The following is an 11,300-nucleotide window of genomic DNA, read 5'->3' as shown; positions in this document are numbered from 1 at the left end:
GGAACAGCCTTTTTTCCCTATTCTACACCCCAAATTGACCCCTCATAAAACGTCGATTTGAAAGAGGAAGTACTGATCGAGTGCTCATGAGCATGAGCATGAGCATATAAGGGTATGCCGGCAAAGACTCCGCGAGCACAGAAAGGACGCAGAGCACAACACGCGGCCAAAATGGCGCCCAGGATGGAGAAAGGAGAGGAGACTCAGAGCCAGGTTATGCCGGTGGTTGCGTTTCAAGAAGCGGCGATCCAGGAGATCATGAAGCACATGGCAGCAGTTTTGGACGATAAATTGTCGGCTTTGCATGTTTTCATAGATGAGATGAAGGAAAGCATGGCAGCACAGAGCAATCATATACAGATTGCCGAGGAAAGGATCTCACAGCAAGAAGATCTGATAAATGGTATGAACTCTCAGATTTATGCATTGGAAAAGTGGTGCAAAGTACTGGAAGAGAGAATGGAGGATCAAGAGAATAGGAGCAGGCGTAACAATATTAGGCTGGTGGGAGTGCCAGAATCTGTAAAAGAGAAGGAGCTATGGGACTTGGTGGAATCTTGGTTACCGAAAGAGCTGGGCCTAGAGCTGGAGGGGCAGTGACTTAGGGCAGAACGAGTACACCGTGTGGGAGCAAAACAAAACAGCAGGCCATGCCCTGTAATCGCTCGCATCTTTAACTATGCGGAAAAAGCCCGCCTAATGGAAAAATACCGCCAGCGTAGAAACCTGACATATCAAGGGGCTACTGTGCTGATGTTCCAAGATTTTTCACTGAAAGTGTCAGAGCTTAGAAAGCGCCTGTCACCATATTACTCTCAGCTTTACAACAAAGGGATCAAGTTCTCGATCCAATATCCAGCAAAGGTGAGAGTGCTGCATGAGGGACACATCTTGTTTATGGAGAAACCAGAGGAACTTCAATCGTTTGTGGAAAGACTATAGTAAATTAGAGATTCGTTCAGGAAGCAGAATACTAGAGATTCGGATGGAGCTTGAAGAAGTGGGGAGCGAAGTGGAGAACAGGCCCCAGAATGCTCAGCCTTTACATTGATTTACATGAGACTGAGGGGCAATTACTTTGTGATTATAGTAACGCTTTACTACGTGACAGCAGAAACAACAAAATCGGACAGTGTGTGAGATGGAGAAGCGACTCTAGGTTTTGGTGGGAATTACCAACGAGAGGCTATAGCAACAGCGTGAGCAGCTGCGAGAGTCTTTCTAATGCTCTCCGGATACTTGTCGAAGAGCAGATGATTCAGCGGGTGCTATATGCGTGAATGCCAATACCCTGGACTGTTAATGTATTTGGCTGCAAGGGAGGATGTGTCTGTTTATTATGCACCTCACGTAAAGTTGGTTAAGTATGAAGGATAATACAGTTCGGTGGGGGGCATGTTTTGTTTAGTTAGTACATAACTGAGCGACATAGAGGGGCATAATCGAACGCGAACACCCATCTCCATGGGCATCTATCTCCGTGGACCCATCCACGAAGGGGCGGGCCAGACCGTATTTTCAAAAAAGATGGGCGTCCATCTTTTGTTTCGATAATACGGTTTGTGCCGGGCAAATGCATCGCATTTGGGCGGATTTGAGCTGGGCGGTATCGGTTTTCAGCGATAATGGAAACCGAAGGCGCCCAGTTCAAAAGTGAACAAATCCAAAGCATTTGGTCATGGGAGGGGCCAGGATTTCTTAGTGCACTGGTCCCCCTCACATGCCAGGGCACCCTAGAGGGCACTTGTAACAATTAAAAAAAAAATTAAAATACCTCCCAAGTCCATAGCTCTCTTACCTTGGGTGCTGAGCCCCCCAAATCCCCCCCAAAACCCACTGCCCACAACTCTACACCATTACCGTAGCACTTATGGCTGAAGGGGGGCACCTAGATTTGGGTACAGTGGGTTTTGGGGGCGGTTTGGAGCGCTCCCATTTACCAGCACAAATGTAACAGGTGGGGGGGGGGGGGGGGGATGGCCTGCGTCCATCTGCCTGAAATCCACTGCACCCACTAACAACTGCTCCAGGGACCTGCATACTGCTGTGATGGAGCTGGGTATGATATTTGAGGCTAGCATACAGGCTGGCAAAACAATAATAATATGATTCCACACTAAAAGACTGGAAACAACTACAAAGAAAATACAAATACACCATTAGACAAACTAAAAGATCATACTATAAAACTAAAATCGGACCAGACTTCAAGGATACACACAAACTCTTCCAACTCGTAAACAAACTACTAAATACCTCACCAGTTACTTCTAACAACATAGACACCCCATCAGCAAACAATCTTGCGAACTACTTCAAAGAGAAAATTATAAAGCTACGACTCATGATACCTATCAACACAACTGACTATGCTAACCTCCTTGATTGCCTAGATCCAATACCTGGGGAGCATCCAGCAGACCGATCACAGGCCAACTTTGACACACTTACGACCGACATCGCCCAATCGCTTAGAAGATATGCCAAGTCGCAATGCAAATTAGACATCTGCCCTAGCAACCTTATAAGATCTGCCCCTCAACAACTCGAAACAGACATCACGAACCACATGAACTACATGCTACAAAATGGCCTCTTCCCAAAGGATAAAGGTAACATCCTACTCACTCCTCTACCTAAAGACGCAAAGAAAAGTGCGAATGACTTAACCAATTATCGTCCAGTAGCATCTATCCTGCTGACAACTAAACTTATGGAGGGCGTAGTGACGAAACAGCTCACAAACTACCTAAATAAACACTCAATTCTCCACGAGTCTCAATCAGGATTTCGATCGAACCACAGCACTGAAACAGTACTAGTGACTCTAATGAATAAATTTAAACAAGCAATTGCAACAATATACTCCTCTTACAATTCGACATGTCCAGCGCCTTCAATATGGTCAACCATGGAATACTATTACATATCCTAGAATACTTTGGAGTAGGAGGCAACGTTCTTAACTGGTGTAGAGGATTCCTGACCTCAAGATCATACCAAGTAACATCTAACGAGACTATATCCACCCCGTGGACACCCGAATGTGGAGTCCCCCAAGGATCCCCCCTCTCACTAACCCTCTTCAACCTAATGATGATACCCTTAGCCAAGCTACTAGCCAATCAAAACCTCAACCCATACATATATGCAGATGATGTCACGATTTACATCCCGTTCAAACATGATCTAACAGAAATCTCCAACGAGATCAACCGAAGCTTCCGAATAATGCACTCCTGGGCGGATGCATTTCAGTTAAAACTCAACGCAGAGAAAACTCAATGTCTCATACTCACCTCACAATATAATACAAGTACATTCACCACTATAACCATACCAAATGTTTCCCTTCCCGTCTCAAATACACTGAAAATTCTTGGAGTCACCATTGATCCAAATCTCACACTTGAAAACCACGTGAAGAATACAACTAAGAAAATGTTTCACTCCATGTGAAAACTAAAAAGAGTAAAACCTTTCTTCCCAAGATCCATCTTTCGCAACCTGGTACAATCAATGGTACTAAGCCACCTGGACTACTGCAACGCACTCTACGCTGGCTGCAAAGAACAGACTATCAAGAAACTTCAAACAGCCCAAAACACTGCAGCCAGACTCATATTTGGAAAAACAAAATATGAAAGTGCAAAACCCCTAAGAAAGAAACTTCACTGGCTCCCACTCAAAGAACGAATCACGTTCAAGATATGCACGAAAGTTCATAAAATCATTTATGGAGACGCCCCGACCTACATGCTAGACCTCGTCGACCTACCTCCTAGAAATGCTAAAATATCAGCCTGCACATTTCTTAATCTACACTTCCCTAGCTACAAAGGATTAAAATACAAACTAACACATGCGATCAGCTTTACCTACCTGAGCACACAGCTGTGGAATTCACTACCAACAAAATTGAAAACAACCAATGAAATAACTAACTTTTGCAAATCTCTGAAAACCTCTCTCTTCAACAAGGCCTACCACGAGAACCCGTAACTTAACTAAAACACTTCACCACTCCACCCTGACTCTGAATGACGTCTTTCTATAACTGTTTGCTTAGTTCCTGTCTGTCATCCTTGATCTCTTTTAACACCAATTGTATCTTTCACCCTGTAATGGTGATGCCATAACAGATCTTTGTAAGCCACATTGAGCCTGCAAATAGGTGGGAAAATGTGGGATACAAGTGCAATAAATAATAATAATAATGTAATAAATAAGTAAATAAATAGATAGAAAGTCTGAATGTTGAGCACCTGATTCTCATAACATGATATCTGTTTTAGTGGCCCGTTATCAGGAGAAAAAAAAAATCTCTGCATGAATGTAACAGTGTTAGGGTGTCCCTTTAAACAGCTCCTCCAAACACTGATTACAATTTATAAACAAATTACTACTCTACCCATGAAAAGTTATTCCGTTATTATACTTCCTCTGTGTACATCCATATGCTACACAAGTCAGTATGTTTGAAAATATAAGTGAGGATAAGTAAAAATGCTACCAACTTTAAAGAACAATGTGGATGCAGTAGCTCATAGGTTTGTTTGCTTGCTTTGTTTTGTGTACGGTGATGACGGCTGCGTAAGGAAGGGGAAACAGAGACTACCCTGTCTTCAACTCCCTTCTTCCCATCCACCTCTCCTCCAGCCCAGGATGTCTTCCCCACACATACCTCGCATCACCATGGTGGTCTACTGGCTTGCTTCTGGGCAAGTAAGATCTCCATGCTTTCCTGCCCGCTGTCGCTGATCCTCTCGCCACCGCTTGTTTAAAATGGCCAGCGAGAGTTCAAGCCAAAGCCTCACGGCACAAATAAAGCAATTTTGTTTTCTTGCTCTCATACCCTCTGTCACGTCTGTGGCCGTGACCACCCTCATTCTTACCCAGTTTCTGGGAGTCAGTGGCTGTGCTGGCTTCTTTTCTCTGTGTCTGTCTCTGTCTTAGTTTCTCTATGGCTCTGTGTGCTGATTGCCTTACTGGACCTCACCTGTGTGGGCTATGCCTCTTCCAAGATGGCTGCCGACTCCTCTATGCCAGTATCCAAGATGGCTCCCGCTGTTCCTTCCTGTGGGCTGACTTCTCTGTGTGTCAAGCCTCTGTTTGGAGGCAAGGAGATTGCTGCAGCTATGCCTCTGGTGTTGAAGGGCTTTATTAATCACTTAGAGACTGCAGCCCTTGCCTTTGCATTTCGTCTAAGGGCCCTGGTATGTAGAGTGCTCTGTACACTGCTACATTGTTTGCTCTGTGTATGCTTCTGGTGTATGACTTGTTAGCTTGGGCACAGTTTTGTTTGTTAGCCTGTGTACAGCTTTATTAGTTCTCCTGTGTTTGCTCTGTGTATGTTTCTGGTGTATGACTTGTTAGCTTGGGCACAGCTTTGTTTGTTAGCCTGTGTACAGCTTTACTAGTTCTCCTGTGTTTGCTCTGTGTATGTTTCTAGTATATGACTGGTTAGCTTGGGCATTGCTTTCCTGTTAGCTTGTGTTCAGTTTCCTAGTCTTCTCGTGTTTTGCTTTCTGGTTTTCCCCGTGTGTGTTTTCTTTTGCTTCTGGAGCTTCAGCCCTTGTTTTGGCTGTTGCCAGTACTCTTTGATACTGGAGCAGCTGCCTTAGTCTTGCTCCTTGACCTGCCCAGAGACTTTGCTTTGAACCTGACTACTGCTTTGCTAGCCGCCTGCCCAGAGACTTTGCTTGAACCTGACTACTGCTTTGCTAGCCGCCTGCCCAGAGACTTTGCTTTGAACCTGACTCCTGCTTTGCTAGCCGCCTGCCCAGAGACTTTTGCTTTGAACCTGACTACTGCTTTGCTAGCCGCCTGCCCAGAGACTTTGCTTTGAACCTGACTACTGCTTTGCTAGCCGCCTGCCCTGAGACTTGCTTTGAACCTGCCTACTGCGGGAACCCGGACATTCCCTGCCTGTCTGCCTTGCTTTTGCCTAGGTGCCTGGGGGCACTTCTGTATCCTGATTCCTGCTGTTCCTGCTTGCAAGTTCCAGTTCCGGTTTTTCCTGTAAGCCCTGCCGGCTGCCCGAACCTGAGGGCTCAACCCTCGGGGAAAGGTGGCTAAGCGTAGGTGAAGCCAGTCCAGTGGGTTCCACTCCAGTGGGTTCCAGTTCAGCGGGCTTCACTCCTGTATGTTCCAGTCCAGCGGGGTCCACTCCAGTGTGTTCCAGTCCAGCGGGCTCCACTCCAGTGCGCACCCGTCTGGTATGTTCCAGTCCCGTGTATTCCTGTGTAGGACTCCAGTCCGGGGTTGCGGTCCAGTCTTGTTTCGTCTCTACCTTGAAGGTGATCTTGCCTGCCACTGCCGCTCCACGGTAGTGGCCCAAGGACTCACGAACCCAGTGCTCCCGGGGAAGAAGCCTGACAGTATGCCAAGGTCCTCGGGAACGCGACACCCTCAAACCCTTAATATCTGGATTCATACAACTCTGTTGTGCTAGCGGTTCCACGGAAAGGGCGAAAAGCGGAGAGACAGTAGGCAGCCCTGCCAAATGCCCTGTTGGCATTGACCCGAATACGAGTCGTAGGTTATCATACATTTGGTTCAATCAAGGTAGAAAAGTGATTACCAAATGAATGCCATTGCATATAACATTGCCCACAGAAAGTGCCATCTTGTCAAATGCCTTCTGTGCTTCGATGGCGAAAAGGGCCATTTGTGCTCGGGTTTGTTGGGCATGCCACATAAGATGCCAAGTCCTATGAATATTATCCACAATTTGCCTACTTGGAACAATGCCTGATTGATCTAGGTGAATAAGTTCTGGCAGTAACCCTGCTAGTTTATCTGCAAATTCTGCTGATACATTGGCAATGAGTTTATCATCAAGATTCAACAAAGGAATCACTCTATATGAACTGCATAATGTTAGGTCCCTGCCAGGTTTTACTAATAGAGATAATCCAGCCTCTTCACAGAAGGGGGAAGTATTCTGCCAAGTAATAAACTATTTGCCACCTTCACCAGAAGCCCACTCACATCATTGGGAAAAATGTTATAGAAATTTAGCTGAAAAACTGTAAAGGCCTGGAGCCTTCCCATGCCTTAAACCCTTGATAGGTAGCTTGATATCCGAGAGGAGCATCTAACTGTTCTCTGGCCTCATCTTTAAGTCTGGGAAGCTGGAGGGAGTCTAAATAACCTTGTACTACAGAGGAATCGTCAGTGCTTGCAAAATATACAATATTTTAATAGAAAAAGCAAAAACACTGTTCACAAATGTCATTGTCCATGTAATATAAAGTATCCTCCCACCCTTAATTTTCTTTTTTTTATTTTTTATTTATAAGTTTTAAATAACATTCAAGCATAATACTTGTACAGAAATGTTACCTGGTTTCGGTTATACAATATATAAAATCAAAGTTTTACATTTAAGAAAAGCATACGAAAAGGTAAATATTTTTTTGGTGATTCAAAATGTTACATATATGGATATTTAATTCAAATAACTAAGAAACATTAACAGGAATTTGCAGAATCTGATTCCCAAAAAGGTTCCAGTTTATTTTACACTGACCTATTCTCACCTCTCTCAATAAGCTCCTTAGATGTTAAAAAGGCAGTGAGTTGTGGTGGATCAAAAAAAAAAAAAAACATACTTATTTGTCTAGTATTTAACAACGCACTTACAGGGATATCTTAGAAAAAATGTCGCCCCCCAGTGAAGAGCTCTTGATTTCATTAGCAATTGTTGTCTACGCTTCTGAGTGTCTTTAATAACATCAGGAAAAACTCTGATTTTCAGTCCAAGGAAACTTTTTTCCCTATTCTCAAAGAATAGTCTCATTAACCAATTTTTATCTGGCATTAATGCCACAGTTGCAAGTAAAGTCGCCGGTGTTACCATTTCACTATCAGAAGCTTCTAAGATCTCTGAGACGTCAAGTTCTTGAATCTGACTCTCTCTCTCATTTTTGTTGGCAAGTAGTAAATCTGAGAAAACGGGGGAATGGCCTCCTTGGCTACTCCCAGTATATCTCTTATGTATTTCCTTAGCATATCCCTTGGAGAAGTCATAAATTGTTTGGGGAAATTCAAGAAACGAAGATTATTATTTCTTATAGCATTTTCCAAGGATTTAGTTTTTCTTCTAAGGAATATTAAGTCCCTAGTCATACATTCTTGATGTGATTGTGTCTTCTTAACTTCATTTTCATATTCCTTATTTTTATTTACTATTAAATCCATTTTTGATCCATTGATCGACACCTAACACTTGAGAATCACTCGAAAAACACAACCAAGAAGATGTTACACTCAATGTGGAAACTAAAAAGAATAAGACCTTTCTTCCGAGGCCTGGTACAATCAATAGTACTTAGTCATTTAGACTACTGCAACACACTCTATGCTGGCTGCAAAGAACAAATAATCAAGAAACTTCAGACAGCCCAGAACATGGCAGCTAGACTCATATTCGGTAAAACAAAATATGAGAGTGCTAAACCCCTACGAGAAAAACTGTATTGACTCCCTCTTAAGGAATGCATCACGTTCAAAATATGTACCCTGGTCCACAAAATCATTCATGTAGATGCTCCAGCCTACATGTCAGACCTGATAGACATACCACCTAGGAATGCTAAGAAATCATCCCGCACATTCCTCAACCTTCATTTCCCCAAATGCAAAGGACTAAAATATAAACTAATGCACGCATCAACCTTTTCCTACTTGAGCACACAACTCTGGAACGCGCTGCCGCACAACTTAAAATCGATCTACGAACTAACTAACTTCCGCAAACTATTGAAGACCCATCTCTTTAATAAGGCATACCACAAAGACCAACAAATATGAACTCCTCCACATATATCCAGAACTGTCTTTACTATTTGTTTATTATATTAATATCATGCTTTTCACTATCATGTTACCCAAGAGCCTTCTGTAATACTAAATCAATTCTCATGTATCTGTACTATTCATGGTGTAAGCCACATTGAGCCTGCAAAGAGGTGGGAAAATGTGGGATATAAATAAATAAATAAATAAATAAATAAATAAATATCTGTAGTCTTTTGCTCTAATACAGATAAATCTTGTCAGTTTTTTAACCTATGGAGACAATGCTTTTCCCAGCTCTACAATTAATGTCCAAAAACTGTCCAGTGTTACTTCACTTGGTTTATCCAATAATATAGGAAAAGAAGTCGTTGTTACCTCTGTATTAGTAGAAGAAAGTCCATGTTCCTCCCTCACGACTGGAGTTTCTTTTGGTGTTCCGAGAGTAGAAAAGACTACTCTATCAGTCTGGTTGTTTAAGTCTCCCTCGGTCCGGATTCCTCCGGTTAGTTGCATCTCCAATCTCTCTTCCCCTGTTCCACTTATGGGTTTTGGGGTAGAGGATGCCATCCGAGGAGTACTACAACCCGATGGTTGAGGGGGAGGAGTTCTTACATCGGGGCTGAGCAAAAGTTCTAGCCCTGGGAGCACTACGGGGGTCTCCACTCACCCCGGAATGGACCAGCAGGCTATTCCCTGGTGTCTCTGGAGCCGTGTTCCTCTGAAGAAAAGTTTGTAAGATAGGCTGGTTAGTGGAAAAGCTTTGCCGCTGAGGAGCAGTGGAGGAGGGCCAGCCCCTTCTTTTCGGCATCGCTACGGAAAACTTCAGAGCAACAACAGGTACGTCCGATTCATGCAGTGGCCATCTTAAATCCGATGCTACCTAAATTATGTTGCTAGCTAAAATTTTCCAGGCAATTCCCAAATTCTAACATTTTTTGCTTTAACTTCTTTCGCATAAAGCCTATCTCTTCCACCTGCAACCTGTGGAGCTCAATGTGGGTTTGGCGCAACTCCCTTAAAACCTGTACTTTGGGCCGTAGCTTATAATGGCTCTCCAACCTCTACAAATGTTCCTTTAATAGAAGAGACCGCGTCTCCCTAGTCATCTTTTTGCATATCCCCCTTTTAATGAAGTGACCCTGAACTGCCTTTCAGGCATCCCACAGAACCCCTTCAGAAACCTCTCCAGTATTATATCTAAGTAATTTTGTATGACACTTTTTATATCTTCATATACACTCTTGTCCCCTATCAAATTGTCATTCAATCTCCAAAATGCTTTCGCCCTCTGAACTCCCCATGCCCTCCATAGCAAGTGACATAGGAGCATGGTCTGAAAGCTGAACGGAGTCAACTTTAGAATCTTTCACCCCACCCCATAGGTTCCTATGACACCAGAGCAAATCTAAACGGGGAAGTAAATGATGTAGCTCTTCTGTGTAAGATATTGGAGCCTCCACATATCTATCACCTCTTTTCACTAAATGTGTTTCTTGTAACAGCACTATATTCCATGACAATTTCCTCTGCTCATTATATATTATGCTACACTTGCCCCTATCATTCAGTCCATTTACATTCCAGGATCCTATAGTGACATCCCCACCCTCTCAACCCCATATTGTAAATACGACTCCCCCCCAGTACATACCCCTCCTTCACCCCGCATCCCTGCCCCTCTATAGGCTGTCCAGTACTTATAGCAGCCAGCTCCCTCAAAAAGGAGGAAGCTACTCCTCGTTGGAATGGCTTTCTTATCCATATGAATCCTCCCCCCCGGCCAACCACCCACAGAGTGTTGAACTTCAGTTATGCTGCACTACTTCCCATCCCCCATCTTTCTTTTCTGTATGTTTCTGTTAAGTATTTACTATCAGTCATATGCAGGAATTTCTGGCTGATCACAAGCTCTGATAAGATCCCCATTACTATGGCAGCCCAGTGTCTCATTACACATAACTTTTTCAGTTACGAGATGGTAAGGACCCAATGATGTATCTGCAGGACATATGCAATGTCTATGATTGGTGTAGGGGAGGGGAGAGGTGACAACATCATTAGTACTATAAAAATACACTGCAGACAAAGAGATCTTTAGAATGAGCCTTTTTTGCAAGAGAGTTTTCTGTCCTGACTGAGGGCGTTGTCCTTGCTTAAGTGGCGAATTCTCCAGGAGATATTATTTTCCTTTGTTTGCTTCTGGTGAGAAGTATTTCTTTATAACAGATAACTATTTACTTTTCTATTTATATTTTATTTCCCTTCAGAATCTATATTTCCTGACAGTGGTTTCTTTCTCTCTCTTTCTTTTTTCTCTTTTCAGTTGTTCTTTATATAATTAGCCTGATTTTTTTATGATTACCAAAGCTACTGATGTTAGATTTTGTAAGTTTGTTATTATTTTTCCACTACTTGCTACTGATCTCTGATCCTGTGCTGGTGAGTAAAGAACATTCCTTTTTTTCTACTTTGTTTCTTTACTTCTGAGAACGGTA

The 11,300-nt window shown here is 43.2% G+C and overlaps 1 protein-coding gene across 1 annotated transcript in view; it reads right to left on the bottom strand.

Moving 5' to 3' along the window:
* LRRC36 (leucine rich repeat containing 36) overlaps positions 1–11,300 on the bottom strand; it is a 663,184-nt gene that overhangs the window by 424,446 nt on the left and 227,438 nt on the right.

The sequence above is a fragment of the Microcaecilia unicolor genome, chromosome 5, assembly GCF_901765095.1.
Source record: "Microcaecilia unicolor chromosome 5, aMicUni1.1, whole genome shotgun sequence".
Lineage (NCBI taxonomy): Eukaryota > Metazoa > Chordata > Amphibia > Gymnophiona > Siphonopidae > Microcaecilia > Microcaecilia unicolor.
This window is presented reverse-complemented; position numbering and strand designations above follow the sequence as displayed.